The 19,354-nt window shown below is 40.7% G+C and overlaps 1 protein-coding gene across 3 annotated transcripts in view; it reads left to right on the top strand.

Annotated features, from left to right (window-relative positions):
* Window positions 1–19,354, top strand: part of GRAP2 (GRB2 related adaptor protein 2) — a 63,946-nt gene continuing 44,592 nt past the window's right edge. For all 3 annotated transcript variants that reach the window (XM_054506811.2, XM_045872486.3, XM_045872485.3), the window contains exon 1: window positions 1–687. The gene's annotated coding sequence lies outside the window, so the exon portion shown is untranslated. The remainder of the gene's footprint in view (window positions 688–19,354) is intronic.

Here is a 19,354-nt window from a genome sequence, read left to right as displayed (position 1 = left end):
GCTTTTCTTCTTTTGTTTTTTGTTAAGGGTAATGTTATGGATTAAGAGTAATATTATGGCTGAGTGTACTAAGAAAGCATTTTCTCTGGGATCTTAGCTTTGTGCGTGATCCCAGGGTGGTATTAAATAAGTTCTCCGAAGAAGTCCTAATTTTTTTCTCCGGATTCTTGGATGTAATAAGAGAAAATGAGAGTTTTCCTTCAGAGAGGCAGCCTGTTGATGGATCATCTCTAGGATTCAAAGTTTTCTTATGTGAACAAAATCGTTCAGGGGGGACATTGTTAAAATTGAAACCAAGCATAAAGAAGCAAAAGTGTTTCAGAGAACCTCCTGCGTTTTAGTTCAACTCTGGCAGCAAGAAAACAAAACCACATAATCTAAGGCTCACGCCCAACTCTCTGAAGCCCTGTGTCTGCTAGTTCCTGTGTGGTTTGCCTACAGACTGCAGGGCTGACTGGGGGTAATTTGGAGGAGGGAGTAAGAAGTAAGGCAGGAGGAGGCACTATTAATGGATCTGTGAACTCGTACCCTGTTTTAGCGAGGTCCTTGGAAGACAGCACAAGGTGGATCTACACTCTGAAATGCAGTAATTTTGGTGTTTGACTTCGTCTTCCTTCTTGGAAGAGAAGATACTATTAACTCGGTGTCAAAGCCAAGACGTAGACTCGACCTCTTCTCTTCAAAAAGGTATGTCATTAGACAACATCAGGCCATATACTCTAGAGATCTTGAACAGTTTTATACTTTGCAGAATGTTCTCTATGAGTCAAATCTAATGAAAATGAATCCCATGGGTTCTCTAAATATTGCTTTTCATATTTTGGTCCATCCGCGAAGGTCTGTAAATCTTTTGCTTTAACAATGCTTGTGGTGATGGGATTCGACTTCCAGCAAAGGAACTTGTTCCTTATCCAGCCCAGCACACAAAATTCCCTGCTAATTGGCTTCTGGGCCATCCCAGGGAGAGACATTAGACCCATTACAGAGGTGAAATCCCACCTCTCCATAGTCAGCATTGAAACCCAGTTGAGGATGGGGATGAAGGTTTGGGCAGCAATGAATGAACATTGGCACTGTGGGGCCAGGATTGTTCTTTTACTTACATTTCTACTTCTCTTAGTATTTATGGTGCCTTTACAAAGAACACCACTTTGGATTTCTTTACAAAAAGAGAACCTTTTGTTGAAATGGGTTTTGAGAGAGTATTGTCTATCTTTGTCTCTTTATTAATAATTAGTGCCATATCCCTAAGATGGTGTCCAGTTCAGGCATTGAGTCTGAAGACAACTCCTTTGTGCTCTTTCCCCCAACTACTCCTGAATATGAGGGTTGAGTATACCCACCAAGGATTTCACTAACTTTAAAAATACTGTATTTATACACCTGGAATGAGGCCTTGTTAATAAGGTATATGTAACTTAATCTGCACATTACCCAAAATACTCATCCCCAGATAAAGTGAGGGAAATGTTTAGATCTAAAATTCCAATGGAAAAGATTGCATGTGCTCATGTTATGTCATCTGAGGGTGGGAAACCTCAGGCTGAAGCATCTTTTGTTCTGTACAACTGCATTTATCATAGACTGATAAGTTCTTTAGTGGGGTCCCCCTTTTTTTCTTTATTATTTTTGGTTTCAGAAAGAACATTTAGTATAAGTAGACTCTGCTTGAACAACCCAGTATTGTTTATAAAACAATATTCATAATATAATTTTAAGGCAAACCTCTTTATAAGGGGATCCACTATTAAATAAAGAGCACTATGTAAATACAGAACCATCTAAGTGCATTTAAATTTCAAGTTTTAAAAATTATGATTTGTACTCTTTTTGAGAACTTTGTTTTTCTGTAAAGAGAGAAGGCCTGTGTCATTGAATAAAACTACCTTTTTGGATTGGACTTGGAGTGTCTCCTGTAGAGTAAACTGTAAGCTTATTTTCCCTAAATTGTAATAGGTTTTATTTATTTTTTAATGACTTTACTGAAGCAGAGGGGAGGCACGCTATCGATTTGCTCAATATCGATTTGCTCAATTTCGATTTGAGTAATATCGCTATTGCTAATACGATATCCTTTGAATATCTTCCACATCTTTTGTCCTGATGAAAATCCCTCTTATTCTTTTATTTCAATTGTTCTTTGTCTACTTCACAGGGATATTATGAGAATAAATGATCTCACACAGATAGGACGTGCCTTAGGAAAAAGGCACCATGAAAATGCAAAATTGTATCATTATTAATTATTTCTTTGAATATTGATCATTTTCTTTCCACTTCTATACAAAATATATCTCACTTACTGCCTGAAGCCATCTCTTTTAGAACCATTGCCTTCTGGAAAAGTGGGAAATGATCCCCAATTCCCACAAGTTTATTGATTCTCGGAGAATAAGGCCTGCGAGTGTTGACGCCTTGTAGCACTCACGCCTAAACTTGAGCCGGACTTGCCTCTTTTCCTGGGCCAAGAAAAATCCACAATTGTTCAAAAATGTATCATTAAGTGTGATTCCATCAGGAATTCTTAAATAAGTAACAGTTGCTGCTGGATTAGTCCTAGGGCCAGATTCTTTATTTTCATGCTCTCCTAAAACAAATTCAAAATGTGGTCAAGAATCTTTGTGACCTAAGTTATTTGAATCAAAAGATGCAGTTGATTGGCACCATTTTGTCCATCTCAAATACTTGCTAAAGCATATCTTGATCCACAAAGGAAGAACACAGCCTCATGTGTCCCTTTTCTTTCCTTCCTTTCTTTCTTTCTTTCTTTCTTTCTTTCTTTCTTTCTTTCTTTCTTTCTTTCTTTCTTTCTTTCTTTCCTTCCTTCCTTCTTCCTTCTTTTCTTTCTTTCTTTCCTTCCTTCTTCCTTCTTTTCTTTCTTCCCTTTCTTCCCTTTCTTTCTCTCTTTCTTTCTTCGTCTTTCCTTTCTTTCTTTCTCTCTCTTTCTTTCTTTCTTTCTTGGCTGAGACCTTAAAATTCTCAGGAACAAAATAAATTTAACAAATAAGCATTTATAAACATTTATTGGGCATTTGTTATGTATCAGGCCCTGTATTAAGCACCAAACACTCTTCAACATTACTATTAGGTTTCAATAAGTTTGAGCCAGTAAAAATTCAGTAAGTGATTTTTAAAAAATTCTTTTTAAATATGCATTCACAAACATTATAGAGAACTAAAAGAAACTATGAATGAATATGATATGAATAAAAATCTATCTATCTATTACTAAGTACATGAATAAAAATCTCGTATGCTCTCCAAAGAAGATGTAAGACATTCATGAAGAAAGTGAAGAAAATGTCCAAACGAAAAAAAAGCTGAAATATTAGTACAATCAATACCTCTATACTCACCTGGTAGGCTCACCAACCGCTATCTTTCTGCCATATTTGTTCCATCTTTGTGTATTTCTTCATGAACTATTTGTAAGTTACAGAAAAAGTGATACTTCACTCCTAAATAATTGGATACACATCTAAGAATAGGGGCATTCTCCTGTAGAACCACAACACCATCATTATACCTAAGAAGACAGACAGTAATTCCTTAATATGATCTAACATTTAGACCATATCTAAACGTCACCACCTGACCCCCAAAGTCGTCTATGCCTTTAAAAAAAAAAAGTAGGATCTAATTTTTATAAAGAAAAGCACATTTTTACATTTGGGCTTTATGTTAGATCATTAGATTTTTTTAAAGGGTTAGGCCAGTTAACTTGTAGGATGTCCCACGTTCTAGATTTATTGTTGCCTCATGGTGTCATTTAACTTGTCCTTTACCCCCTATATTTCCTGTAAACTCCCAAGTTCAGCCTAAGCATTGATTAGATTTCAATTGAACGTTTTTTGTAAGGTGCTCCATATTGCATCTCATCAGGAGGTACAAAATGCCAGGTTGTCCCTCTATTTGTGACTCTCAGTTTGATCATGGCTCGAGGTAGTGATCTCACTCCAGGGAGCTCTCATTGTAAAGGTACTTTTTCCGCTTTTGCAATTAACAAGTTCTCTGAGTGGGTGACGCTTTGACCCTGTGGTAGTATCTTACTTCCCAACCAATGTCACCTAATGGCTTTAGGTGATAATCCTTGCCAAAATCGACTGTTCCATTGGGGATCATATACATTTTTTATACACTTTGAAGGAGGATTAGACATACAAATTCATCATTTTTAGCAGCAATAGCAGATATTATTGAGTGTATAAATTCAGGCAATAACTCCAACAATAATAAGGAACATGTATCGAGTGCTTGCTGTGGGTTTGAGGCCAATCCTCCAGCTCCTACTGGGCCAGATGGGACAAATTAGTCTTTCTGTGCCTTAGTTTCTTAAGCTACAATATGAGGGTAATAATGGTACCTATCTTACCCTATTGTTTTAGAGACTCAATAGAGTTGACCCTTGAACAACACAGGTTTGTTTGTGCGAATCCGCTTACACTCGGATTTTTTTTCCTATAAATACAGTGCAGTACTATAAATATATTTTCCTTATGATTTTCTTTTTTTTTTTTTAAGGTTTTATTTGAGAGAGAGAGAGAGAGAGAGAATGTGGGGGAGGGGCAGAAGGAGAAGCAGGCTCCACGCTGAGCAGGGAGCCCAATGTAGGGCTCAATCCCAGGACCCTGGGATCATGACCTGAGCTGAAGGCAGACACTTAACCAACTGAGCCATCCAAGTGCCCCTTTCCTTATGATTTTCTTAGTAACATTTTCTTCTCTCTAGCTTACTTCATTGTAAGAAGACAGTGTATAATACATAGAACATGCAAAATTTGTGTTGATCGAGTGTTCATGTTATTGGTAAGGCTTCTGGTCAACAGTTGTCTACTAGTAGTTAAGTTTGGGGAGAGTCAAAAGTCATACACAGATTTTTGACTGAACGGAAGGTAGGGGCGGAGGACAGTGCCCCGACCTGCACCTTATTCAAGGGGCAACTGTAATTTATACATGTAAAGTCCCTAAAATGGTGTCTGTTAGTATTATTTACCCAGCACTGGTCTATTCCTTTATAGGCATGAACTCCTTTGCTTTTCATGAGGGCCTAATGAAGTAAGGGCTATGTTATCCTTCTTTTGCAAGTGAGGAAGCACAGGGACAGAGAGGTTAAGAAACCTACACAAGGTCACTTAACTCGTAGGTGGTAGAGTCCGGATTTGAACCCGGGCAGTCTGACTCCAGAGCGTTCTCTCTGAAGACTAGCACTTAAAATGAGAAATGACACAAATGGAACTGAATAGGAAGCAGGACCCTCGTGCCACCACCAGCCAGGTTTTAAGTTACTCTAAGTTATTGAAAATCTGGGACCGGTGCTCCCAAAATAGATTTTAGGTTTTGTTCATCGGAATGATAGCATTACATTAAGCACAGATGAGTGCACTTACTGCCTTTATGTAGCTTAAGGCTCTGTATGAGAAACTTTAAACAAAAGAGATCACTAGGAACTGAAAAATAAAGAACTATGAAAGAATAGGGAGGGAGCAGACACAAAGGAGTATTACAAGAGGGGAATTACGAGTCCTCAGAGCCGTGGGGCAGGAGATGATATTTTGATATAGTCAAGAGGCAAAAAAAAATCCCTCTCATTTTTCACATTTCTGTACTGTATTAAGATTTTACCACTAAAACGCAGGAGTATAGCCATTGTCATATTTATAAAAGGCCCCACTGGATTTCTTTATGGGACGATGGATAAGTCTCCTAAGTAGGTAACTTCCTTAGTTGGTTATCTCATACCCTAGATATTCCAGAAGTCAGTCTCTGCTTCAGGAACATATAACTGTATACAGAAAAGGCCTTACAAACCAGTATCCATCCCTACCCCCTTCATTAGCATTACAAAAGGTTTCCAGCGTTGTCTTATTCACTCCCTCAAATGCTGTTACAGAAAGCTCTCAAGTGTAGTTTTCTAAACAGAACTAAAAATAAATGAGAAAAAAAATCCAACATTAATAATGTTTTTAGGCACTTCGAACACAGTCATTGCTAAATTCGTTCTGCTTTTTTATGTTTTTTAATGAAAAGCAGCCTAACTGATCAATTGGTCATGAATAATACTTTTTCATTTGTTTTTCTCTACGCTGCTCAGCCTTCTACAACCACGGGCATAATGGGCAACCTACAAAGGGCTTATGATTTGTGTCTTTGTCTAGTGCTTTATGGGAAAACGCTGGAAACAAAGTGCTGAGAACTCTGTAGGAACTCAGTAAATAATAAGGAGATAGTTCTCTTGTTAAATATGACTTTAAAAAAATCTCTTTCAGATAACCAGGAAATATCACTAGGGAAGTACACAAGTAGGAAAACAAACACCCTGGTTGCTTTGTAATTTGAAATTTCTATTCGTCATTTTATAGGCCGTAGATTTTTAATCCTTTATAGAGCAAAATGGGAGGTCAGATTAACTTCCCTCCCCCAAATAGATTTATGTTCTAAAAACACAGATTATTGAATCAGTAAAACCAGCAGGAAATCTCAACCATACAGTCAATACACAGAAACCGTTGTATTTTAATACACCAACCTTTTAAGTGGATCATAAATTTGTTGATATCCATAGCACATAGATTCTTACTGGCAGTGGTGAGGTAGGGGTAGGAGGAGAATGTCAGCCACCCGTTTAGGAAGCTGATAGAAGCTATAGAAATTCCCCGGGGAGGGATAAAAAAACAAAAGGGTGCCTAGCTAGCGCTCATTCACACGCCAAAATTTCCAGCGGTCCATGAATCCCCTGGAGTCTATTCATATACCCTCGACAGGAAAAATTTCCCTTATCTTAAGTTATTTCACCCTGAGTCTTATAAAGGCTTTCAAAAGAGGTTTTTTGTTTTTTTTTTTTAAGATTTTATTTATTCATTTGAAACAGAGAGATACAGAGAGAGAGAGCATGAGCAGGGGAGAGGCAGAGGGCGAGGGAGAAGCAGGCTCCCCGCCAAGCCAGGAGCCAGGAGCCAGACGTGGGGGTCGATCCCAGGACCCTGGGATCATGACCTGAGCTGAAGGCAGATGGTTAACAATCTCAGCCACCTAGGCACCCCTCAAAAGAGTTATCACACATTATCTCATTTGATCTTTGAGGTAGACACACCACATATTTTACTCTCATGTTGCAGTGTGGGAAAAGCAAAGCTCGAGAATGTACGTGACTTTCTCAAGGTCATTTTGCTAAAGTCCGCCAAGACTTAAGACCAAGGCTGTGAAGTTGATACTCTGGGCTCCTTCTGCTACATTAGTCTGGGCACTGCGTTCTGAAGACGCAGGAACCCTTGATGAGCTCCTGGAAATCTGAATTTTGGCTCTCCTGGAAACTCCCTGCATAACTCTAAACAAGACATTGTAACCTCTCTGGGCCTCAGTTTCCTTCTCTGTCAAGTGAGATGTTAGACCGTAGGTGCTCTGAAGCCAGTTCTGTTGCAAATTACTTAATCCCACTGGGTCTGAGAACAGAAGGAAATGACCTTTTCTGTGATAGAGGACAAGACCCTTCACCCTTCCCTGAAGGTCATAAAAGCTGGTGTCCAGTTTGTGATGGGTTCCTTTGCAATGTCCAAATCCTGTTAGAAGCTATAAACATAATAGTGCTTTTGTGGGCTGCTTGTGTGTCGTTCTGCTGGTTGCATCATTTTCCTGCGGGGCTGACTGCCTCACCGTGATTTTGCTCTCTGTGCTCTGCATCAGACAGACATACCATGATTATTTATTATCCCTCTTGGGTAGTTCAGAGTATAATATGGAAATAAATAAAGATGATGGACTTATTTGGAGCTGATAAATCTTATCCTTCTATAAAGGTTATTCCTCTTGAAGGACCTAAACCTTCCATCTGATTTTTCATTATTAAGAGTTATTTCTTTTAATGTCCCTGCAATGTGCTTGGAAATTGGGAAACTCGTAAAAGGGCTGCAAGCGCTGAGCACAGAAATCCCAAAAGAAGAGAGGACATGACCGAGCCTTCACTTTGGGAGCTATCTGAAGAATCTTTGGGTCAGTATAATTAGGACGAATTTGTGTTAGCATTTGTTTCAGATTTATAAAAAGTGTCCATAGCATATGCTGCCAAGTACACAAAATCCATGATGTAGTTCCAGCTTAATTCTGAGTCTCTCCGGGAAGCGAAAACAGGCAGAAAAATTCTCCTGTTCTGTATGTCAGCTGCCAGACAGAACCCCAGAACCAAAGGTCTGCCCTGCATGGCAGGAGCCACCCTGTTCTTGGCCTTTGGACTAGTCTGAGCCAAAGACTATTGGCAGGGACAGGCTGGCTACCTCCATAATCGGGAAGGTTGCCACAGATCTTCATTTGTGATTAATAGCCAGAGATATGAAATTGGGGGCCCTGGTTTCTCAGCCCTTTTGCTCCGTGAATTTTCCAGATGAACTTCAGGCTGGCCAATGGAGCTATAGCAACTTCTTACAGAGAAGTGTATAATTTGCTCAGTCCTGTGTCAGGTCATTGACTGTGGGAAGAAATACTGTCCACTGATGAGAAATGCAGAGCATACACTTAACTCCTATGTTCTGTACTCTTTCCTCAGCCTCGTGGATGACTCAGTGGGCTCCATTCCCTCCTCTGTCCATGAGTGAAACAGTACTATTCTTTAACCTGCTACGCAGGACCCTTGGGAGGAAACATGCCTTGTTACCCTAAAAGCACTTTTATATGTTTGATATAATAGAAATACGCAATGTCTCATTTATGAAATTCGTAACATGGTGCTTTCTTATTTAGCCAAACTCATTTTGTGGTTTTTCTGTCTCTTAGACCAAGATTGTTAAGTAGACTGATTCACTTTATCAACTAGATACTGTACGATGTTGTGACTTGACACGGTTCCCTGTAAATACCCAAATAAACAAAGAAGGAGAAAGTGTGAAGTCAAAAAAATCCCCTAGCTGGAGAGCGATTCCCAAGACCTGGAACAAGGCAGATGGAGTGCTTAGATAGTAAACTTTTTTTTTTTCCCAGCATGGATACAGTTTTTATTTTTAAATGCAAGATGTAGGGAAAAGCAAGATTTACTACACAGCCAACTGGGTCAGCTCAAATTATTTCATAAAGTGAAGGGTCAACTAGGTGCTATAATCATCAGGAGAGCACATTATAATGCTCTGTCATATAGATGCCATAAAAAATTACCCGTTTGGTTACTTTAATTCATTTTTGGGCTACCATCAACAGACATCCCCTCAACCCCTAATTCACGGTACCCAGATGTACTCAGAACACTTAGGGTAATAAAAACAAAACCAAAATGGATCCTTTCCCCTAAGGAACGTACAAGCTATTAGGGAAACTGGACAGATGAAACCTGTAGTACACAGCTTGTGCCAAGGAGATTAACAGAGCAAGTGGAGCAAGGAGGGCTTCCTGGAGGGGGTGCCCCTGCAGGGGAGGGAGGTAGCTTAACAAAGAGACATAACTGCATCCACAAATTTGCATCCTGCACAGAAATCATAGGAGGAATAGGGTCTTCTTCACCGATGATCCGTTTATTTTGCAAATGACAAAGAGTTGAGAAGACTCCCATGACTTTTTTTTCTTTGAGGAGCCAGAAATTAAACTTCTGCCACTGGAAACTGTTCCTCAAGCTCTTTTCCCAGATTGTCTGCTCTTCTCTCACTTCCAGTTATGTCCCTTTCCTCTTCTTCAAGCTTAAATATCCTTGGTTCTTTTAGCTACTCTCCTAAGATGGGGTTTTGCATGCCACCATCATTTTAAGTGCTCATTTCTGACAGACTCCATTTTAAGGTCCTGCCTGGACCGTGGTGCCCAGAATGAGACAGAGCTCTCCAGGAGCCATCTGACAAATGCAGAATACCACGGAGTTGTTGCCTCCCTTCCTCTATGCCTTATATTTCTATTAATATGGCCCAAGATTGCATTAGCCTTTTTGGCATTCATATCACAAGGCTGACTCATACCAAAATTGTGGTCAACTAAAACCCATGAGTTCCCATGCGTTACCATTAAGCCAGATCTTCCTTATTCTGTACTTACACTATTGATTTAAAAACAAATAAGCAAAAAACCCTAGGCACAGAGGTTTAAATGTAGAGAAATTTATCCCTATCATACTAAGTCATATTGGTAACAACCTATCAGACTATTTCCAAGCAGGGCACCTGGGTGGCTCAGTTGGTTAAGCATCTACCTTCAACTCAGGTCATAATCCCAGGGTCCTGGGATCGAGCCCCACATCAGGCTCTCTGCTCAGGGGGAGCCTGCTTCTCCCTCTCCCTCTGCCTGCCGCTCTGCCTACTTGTTCTTCTCTCTCTCTGTCAAATAAATAAATAAAATCTTAAAAAAATATTTCCAAGCTAGTGAATTAGTTCTCCCTCCTAGCAGGTGAGTATTTATTTGCTGCTGAGGGCACAGCTAGTCTCACACTGGATCCCTCCGGAAGGTCTTCATAGGGTCAGGACTTTATTATCTCCTTCCTATCAATAAATTTTCTGCAACCCTGGACAAATCTACATCTTTAGACAAACAAGCGAGCCTCGATCTTTCTGGCTATAAAATAGGAACAAATGTGAATGGCCATTTCCTTCCCAAGGATATGCAACAATGAGTCAGATGTCTGCAAACTCTAAAAGTTACTCAGAGGCACTATTATGTGAGAGGAGGAAATTTTATTTCAGGCTCTCAGCAGCTTTTGGAAGATTTGATTATGCTCACCACTATGTTATAGTAAATAACATTCATTTTTGCAATTGTTTTAAACCTGTAGCTGAGTGATCTGATTTGGGGTTAGAGTAACATCATGTGATGTCAGTACAATTTCAGTGCACAATTTGTAATTTGAGTAAGCATGATCACGTGTATCTGTTTCATTGCAAGGCCTCTTTTGAAGTGATTCTTCTCTCTCCTTCCCCTCCCCCAGCCGCATCCTCAGCCCTAGCCTCTTCCGTTAGTAAAATAAGGACTACAAAGACCTTGAAGTTTAGGTTTCTGTCAGATCTTTGGAAACCCCTAAAAGTCTTGCCAAAGTAGCTTAGCAGTTCATAAGTTTTCTTTCCCAGCCAAAGCAGAGAACTGACAGCTCACTTGTGTAACTTTTATAACTTTAAGCTAATAGAAATGTCACATTTCAAAACCCATTCTTGTGAACCGTTTTGTTCTTATAGAAAGGTTCAGGGAGCATCCACATTTTCCTAATCTGTCATTCAGATGCAAATTTTAATGTTGCTCTCATGACCTTGTAATCCTCAAGATTCAAAGATCCCCACCCCTCCCCCTCCCCAGTGATTTTGATCTAGGGCCTTGAGACTCAACTATTCAACTACCAGTCCAGCTGATACCACCCCAGAACCTGTCATAAATGAGGATCTCCGACCCTGCCTCAAACCTACTGAATTAGAATCCGAACTTTTAAAAGACTCCCCTGGTAATTCTTATGCACACTAAAATATGAAAAGAACTGAACCTAGGGTGCAAGGTTTTCACCCCACATTACTCAGCATCCATCTTGTGTCGTAATACAATTCTAAAATTCCACTTGGTGTTAAGAGTTTAGAGTTGTTAGTTAAAATTTTACCAGATTTAAATACTTTATATACACCCAGTTATTTCTCAAAGTATATATAACTAGCTTTAAAATACTCTTGACTTTCTGAGTTCTTGTAGGACAGGGGCCCTCAATGGGGAGAGATTGGACATCCCCTCCCCGCCAGGGACATTTGGCAATGCCTGGAGACATTTTTAGTAACAATTTGGGGTGGGGGGTGCTACTAGCATCTGGTGGGTGGAGGCCAGCGATGCTGCTAAGGATCCTACAATGCACAGGACGGCCCCCCCAGCAAAGACTTAACCAGCCCCAAATGTCAATAGTAATAACGTTGAGAAACCTTGTTACCGAGGTATTTAGTTGGTAGAGAAAGATTCAGATGTGCAGCTATACATTATAGAATGCCATAGGCAGGTGGAGCCTCGTGGCATGTCATGATATGACCAAAGAACAGATAGGCAGTGGCCTGGGTGATGACAGGAGGGATGTGGGAGGAAGGGAGTGGGGGATCCAGCCACAGGTGAGAGGAGACATCTAGGACAGACAAAGACTAGACCCTAGATATGAACTGGGCGGGGGGGGGGGGGGGGGGATGGGCTGGAGACACACAAAGCTTCAGTCGTAGAGTGGATACTAGATTATGATCCCAAAATCATGTTAGGCCTGGAAAACAAGAAAGGCTTTCAGGTGTTAGCCTGGGAGTATGAGGTGGATTTCAGGTAAATCCAGTAAAACAAGGACTTAAGAGCAAGACAAAATCCCGTTCGCTGGAACTGGGACACCTCTGAGCCAGGGCAGCAGCAGGGGGTGACCTGATGTAGAGTTAGCCAAGCGTTCAGCCACAGTGAATGTCTTAAATCCCTCCCAACCGAGAAAAGGCTTAGTGCTGAGTCTACAGTATGGTTGACTTACAGGAAGGGGTCAAGTGCTTCCAGCTATAGAGAAAGAAAAGTAGGCAAGAATCAAACCAGGTCCTGACCCTGGCTGGTGAAAAATCATGGGGTCAGAGCTAGAATAGAGCTTATGAGGTTCTTGGGTCATTTCCCCGCTGTACCAAACCTAAATCATTTCAGAAAGATTATCTACTTTTCCAAGTAAAATTTCCAGGGAAATACTGCTTAAAGATTGTGTTGATGCCTTATAATCCATCTAAGTCAAGCCTTCTTCCCCATTCCTAACCCCACATCCTCTTCCTGGGATGTAAGTTGGCTCTCTTTCATCCCACCAGGGAGTCTATGTGCTTTCTAACATTCAGTGATGTTGAACAACCCAAACTACCTCCAGAATGGCCACACTCAGCCTTCCTCTTCCTGGAGTAGAGAATCTCAATTGCATTAGCACAACCCCAACCTCTTCATCCCTTTGATATTCTCTGGATCTTCTCCAGGTCCTGCCTGCTTGTGATAGTCACCACCAAAATGTATTTATTAAACATACACTGTGTGTTGACTGCCCTTTTGACAATGGAGGGCAGAGAAGAGAGAATCTATAAGAATACACATGGTTTTGTTGGTTTTTATTAGTCTCTCCTTTTTCTCTCGAAGGAGTTGTTGATCTTTGTTAAGTTCATAGTCGAGGTGGAGAGACAGTCCTTAGGCTAAGTGCCATTGTCACATTTCGGTGGTCCTGCAAATGCTTTCACTGTGACCCTCACCTAAGGACAATAGAGTACACTATCATATGAAACAGCTCTGATGTGAATTTAGCTGTAAATAAAAGTGGGATAAATACATTTGCTCAGTTCCAGAGAAGGCATTATACTGCCATGTGGATTTTGTTTCAAATGAGCTGCCAAACAAAATTCTTTTCCACGGAAAGGGATTTATTCAACTGAATTCACTCACTTTGCTGCAACTGGATTAATTTCATTTCACATCATGTCTCTAAGTAGAAAAGTAAACTGATTTGCATCAGGCTAAATGGATATGTTGATGTATCCAAAGTCAGTAAGGCTTATTCCAACTAGATTACAACAATCATGGTGTCCTAGCTGTTTTAGCTTCGATAAAGTAGTTACAAAAGTGCACCGATTCGGTATGTGAAAAGCAGTTTATAAAGTTACCATAGATGGAGATGTTGCAGAAGGAGAGAGAACGTAGATGTGTCAAACGAGATGAGCGTTCCTCCCTTCCTCCAGATTGAACCACTCTCTCACTCCTCAGTGTTATAAAAAATATTCATTTTATTCTGTACCCATGTTCTAAAAGTCACCATTTTATATTTTTGAATTGTGCTGCTGGCACTGCTCAAGATATATACCCAACCCCACTTATGGCTGAAAAGGTATTGACTATGGGCTTGCTGAGTGCTCAGTACTGTGCTAAGTACCACCATTCCCGCCCCCCTCGCCCCCAAGCAGTGGACCACCACCCTATGCTCACTCCATCTTCTACTTTCTGCATCACTCTCATTTCCAAAACCACAATCCTGTCGTCCCCCTGTGACTCTCAATCACTGTCTATCTCAGGACCCTTTCTTTCATTTCTCCCAAATTGCTGACTTTATCCTGGTGTGCACTTCTAACACAATAAGGCTGCTAGTGGAAATTTTTCTGATTTCTATAGCTAGTAGTTTCTATAAATAGTAGTTACTTTCAAAGGAAATATCATGCAGAGATGAGCCTGTGGTGTCACAGGGCTGTTCTATGGATCAAATGTAATAATGTGTATAAAAAAAAGCCATTTATAAATTGTAACATGCTCTCCAAAGGTAAATTATGACTGTATTACATGATTTTAGGGTTTAAAAAGCAGCTGGATGATATATAAAAATTCAGTAAGACTTAATAGCAACTTGGTAGTTGGAAAACGAAATGAGAGAATTTAGGGCTTTGACCCCTCCATCAATAAGCTAGAGGCCCTCAACATTTTTTTACAGCCAGAGCATACCCATTTCATTGACAACATACACTTGGTTCCAAAAACCATGTCTGTTCAACATTCTGGAACAAGGCCTTCCCTCTTACTCAAGCTACCCCATCGCCCACATAGCCACCTTCCTAAGTCCAAGCCAACCTTGAAGGGCTAGCCCCAAACCTACCCCCTCCCCAGACAGAATTAATCTTTCTTCCCAGCACTCATGTCAGCTTTATGTTAGAATTATTTATGTGGGCATCGATCCCCTCGAATGGACAGTGAGGTGCTGAAGGGCAGGAGCCCTGCTAGCATCTGCCCGGCCCTCCCCTCCCCCACCAGTAACAGCTCAAGGTGGAGTGGCCCGGAAGATAGAAGAGAATTCCACGCACCAAAAATGGCCTCCAAAAAGGTTTTATCCCCAGAGGCTGGCCTCAGACACAGAAAGTTTTTATCTGAGCAACTTTTGGACCCCTCTGACATGGAACAGGGTCAGTTACAAAGACTCATAAAAACTCTATGAGTGGTGGGTACATACAGGGTTTTTCTTCTTCTTCTCTGTACTTTTCTGTACGTTTGAAAATCCTATTTAAAGGTTACTGAGTTCAGTCACTTTTATTGTCACTTGATTTTCAGCCCTGAAGTTTCCCTGTAAGTTAAATTATAAAAATCATCCTTCAGTTTCCCAGCTTAGTTGTGTTTTATCTCCCGAACATGGTCCCCCTGAAATGGTTACTTCTTAGACTGCACTTCACACAACGCCAGATTGCATGGCACACTTATTGAAAGGACCTCCTTGTACAGAGTGGGGGGCTCTTGGAGGATGAAAAACACCACTTTTTAGCACATTAAAAAAAAAAAATCCTTGAGCTGTTTTGTTATTTTAATACTTTATCTTTGGCAGAGCAGAAAGTCTTTTTTAGGAATCCTCTCTAAAACGATTAGCCATATGACTGTTGCCAAGTACATAATAGGTGCTCAATAAATATCTTAAAAATAGATTAAAATACTATGCCCTTCTCAGTAAAAGATAACGTCAGTCATTTAAAACAGAAAGCAACGGGTATAGTTTCCAATTGCTCCTCATTAGAAATCATAGAAAAATGGGAAGATGGGGAAAAGTTCCGACAGTGTTATGGAAACTGCATTCATGAGAGCAGATTGTAATCTTGTGTATAATGGTTTGATGCACAATTATTCGAGGGATTTATTGTCATCACCGTTTAAAGCCATGTTGTTACCGTAATAGAAGATTGGCCCGGGGCCCTCATCTGATACCAAACTCTCTAGCGTCACCTCTGCTTTTTCATCAGCAGTCCACGTTCCCTCCCCTCTCAAACTCTGCACTGCAGCCTTGGCGTAGACCCCTAACCTAAAACTCCAGCCAATTCCTTAACAACAGACTTTCTCCCCTTCACCTGCCAGATGCTTCTTGTTCTCAAGCACTGCTCCCTGAAACCGGGGGCATTCGATGAGTTAAAAAGGGAAATATAGAATTACCTAGCTCTACCAGTATTTTAAGTGTTCTTGTAGACTTAATGAGAGCTCTTGTACAAAACCACTTGAACTCTTTCTTAAGATATGCTCGGTTTTTTTTTTTTTCTCTCTTTGATTGAACTGTTAACCTTCTGGATATAGGACTAGTTATTACCTCAAGTATGTTTGGGACTATTCTTGCCCTAACCATTCTAAAATATAATTAGCATTAAGACATTATTGCAGGAGCACATCCCCTTCGGCTGGGATCTCATTAGACAGCTCAAAGCGAACAGAATATTGTACATGCTCCACACTCAGAGAAAAAAAAATCTCTAAGAAAAATCTGTGGCACTGGGGAGAAGTTAAAACTGGTGATTTCGTGAGCCCTCTTTTGCTCGTTTATTTGATTTGTCTAAGGATCCAAACAGAGCAAGGATTGTGGTTCTTCTGTTTGAAAAATGAAAGCAACTCTTTTCTCAGAACTCTGTCTATGCAATGTGGCTGTTCTCACAGCTCCAGGTCAACCAAAACCTAAATAATCCATTTTAGAGCTCTAGCTCTTCCCCCTCAGAAATGCATCTCATTTTAAGGCATGATGCCATTTACCTTGGGAGCAACAGATGTGATAGAGAATGAATATTCTCCAGGAGGTGGTGAACCAAGATGGGGAAACTGAGGCCCAAGCAGGTATAATATAACTCATAGGTTATTCGTGCTCCTCCTTGAATATGCCCCATCTCTTCCACTGTAGAAGAAGCCTTTTATTTTCTGAGTTGAAAACCATTTCAGGCTGCCTGCTTGTTTATTTTAGTGTGTTCCTAACTCTTGGACCAATCCCAACCATTATGAAATCTTCTATGAATAATAATGAAGCTCTTCATTCCTGGGGGTCCCAAAGGTTATCATTTCTAGTTCATTGCAGGGCACTTTGGATGCCCCAGTTGAGCCCTAAATGCTTGGAACCTTTGGGAGAAAGCTTGCCTGATTCTGCCATTCGCCTCCTTTATAAGTCTATAATGTGTTTTAATGTGCAGAGATATGTCATATAAACAGTAATTTCTCATTATTAGCACAACATTTTTCCTTAAATAGGCAAAACTATATCTGACCTGAATTTATTCTTGTCACGGCTTGTGTGCACAAGAAGAGTCTCGTTTGCCGCTACAATATGTTAATAATGTATTAATTAGCTTCTCAGGGCTGCCCAAACAAGGAACAGAAAGGATTTATCTAAATCATGAAACATGAAATGAAGCTAACACTTTGTTAATTATATTTTAAGGGCAGACTCGGCATTAGGTAGCAGAATGAAATGTAGGCCTAATTTTTGAAAGGAAATAACAGAAAACAGCACTCGATTAAGAAAACATTTGTTTAGCACCTACTGTGTGCAAATTCTGAGACGCAAAAGAGGCTGAGACAAATATAATTGGCCCATTTAGTTCTACAGTCATAATTAAAAGGCAATAAAGGGCAAGGTAATATAAGTATTTTGATTTAGTGTTAATTAGCTTAAATATATTAGATTGAACCTTATGAAATTGACAGTGTCTGACCATTTTTCACCAAAAGAAGTGGCAATTTCATATGAGTCAACCTAGTATCAATGTACTCTTAAATTGTACCAGCTCCTAAAACATTATATTATTCATTTTCTTTCCATTTTCTCAAATTTTCATTTCAAGTTGAAACTGTCACTATTAGAAAACCAATACAGGGGGCGCCTGGGTGGCTCAGTTGGTTAAGCGACTGCCTTCGGCTCAGGTCATGATCCTGGAGTCCCGGGATCGAGTCTCGCATCGGGCTCCCTGCTCAGCAGGGAGTCTGCTTCTCCCTCTGACCCTCCCCCCTCTCATGTACTCCCTCTCTCTCATTCTCTCTCTCTCCAATAAAAATAAATAAAATCTTTAAAAAAAAAGAAAAAGAAAACCAATACAGGGTAAATATAGGTCAGAGATTTGACTCGTTTTTTCTCTTTATTTTTTTTTTAACTCAAAATTAACATATACTTTGCAGCTCTAAAATGTCTCATTATATGAGATTTTTTTTTTAAAGATTTTATTTATTTGACAGAGAAAGACACAGTGAGAGAGGGAACACAAGCAGGGGGAGTGGGAGAGGGAGAAGCAGGCTTCCCGCGAAGCAGGGAGCCCAATGCGGGGCTCGATCCCAGGACCCTGGGATCATGACCTGAGGCGAAGGCAGACACTTAACGACTGAGCCACCCAGGCGCCCCGAAATATTTTTCTTTATTTGATTGAGAGTCATGGACCCTGCTACCTGTCCCTCAATACCTCAAACTCAGTTTTTCATGCCATTCCCATTGTGATCTTCATGCAAAACCATCATCTCCATTTCCTTCTTTTCTGCAGAGATAGATGTTCGATTGTAGAACACTCTGCTTTTTTGAAATATTTCTCTATAGGAGATTAAATCTAACCCCTAGTCTGCCCCCAAATTACAGGTTACGGAGAAGTCAGAACAGGTTGCCATAAGTGTATTCCACTAAATCCATTCTTTTAATTCCTTCAACATTTAACAGGTAGTTACCAAGCACCCCTATTTTGCACAAGCATTGGAGTTGGTCCCCTGCCAAATATGAGATGTATGCATTAATATAAATACAAATTTCATGCTACCCAAATATCAGGCACCGCTCCAAGCACTTGACACTTATTAATCTATTTAACCCTACCCAACAGAGTGGGTACCATTGTCCTATCCATTTTAAAGATGAGGAAACTGAGACCAGAAAGGTTAAGTGAGCTTCTAGAACCCAAACACTTAACCAAGTCACCAATAATCTATCTAGTCATTGTGGGGCGCCCAATGTTAAAAAGCAAGTGCTTCTCCCAGACTATGGACTCAAAGTCTGACAAATTTGCAGTGTCTGCTGATGCCCTAAAATATTAAGTACCAACCCAGGCCGACTTGTGTATAATGTCAGAAACTATTGTGCCTCTGAGTCTCCTTCTGCTCAGGACACTAAAACATGCCTCCTTGAGGCCCTCAGCACTGGGACACACACGCTGACCTACACATTCTTGCAGAGTCACATCTTAACCCAAATCTTATCGCAACCCTGCCAAAGGCCAGGCACTATCAAGAAAATGTTCACTCATCTTCCCGTTAGGCCCCAGGTGTGAACACTGATAACAGATCTAAATTCGAAGAAAATCAACAGAAGTCATCTCAGTCAACCTGAAAAGTGTAGTGACTCATTCACACCCTTTCACAGGGCTCCTACTGGGCTGCCCTGGTTCCCCGGAACCAGCCTCCAGGCCTCCTGCAGCTGGGCAAGTGCAGCACGGGGCTTGATCACTCTCTCCTCCGAGGACCAGATGAGCCTCGACTTCCTGGTGCTAGGCGTCTGAACTGCTCAGCCAGCTGCCCCTGTTCTGGGCTGACGAGGACCCCACTGCTTCTGTCCCCGGGGCGGGCTAAACAAGGTTGCCTTAGAAAAAAATAACAGGGAAGAAGATGCTGACTTTTCAGCCCCGAGAGTATATTCCTTCACT

Source organism: Mirounga angustirostris, unplaced genomic scaffold (genome assembly GCF_029215605.1).
Source record: "Mirounga angustirostris isolate CCGP_5_RB_7025 unplaced genomic scaffold, mMirAng1.0.hap1 SCAF_5, whole genome shotgun sequence".
Lineage (NCBI taxonomy): Eukaryota > Metazoa > Chordata > Mammalia > Carnivora > Phocidae > Mirounga > Mirounga angustirostris.
This window is presented reverse-complemented; position numbering and strand designations above follow the sequence as displayed.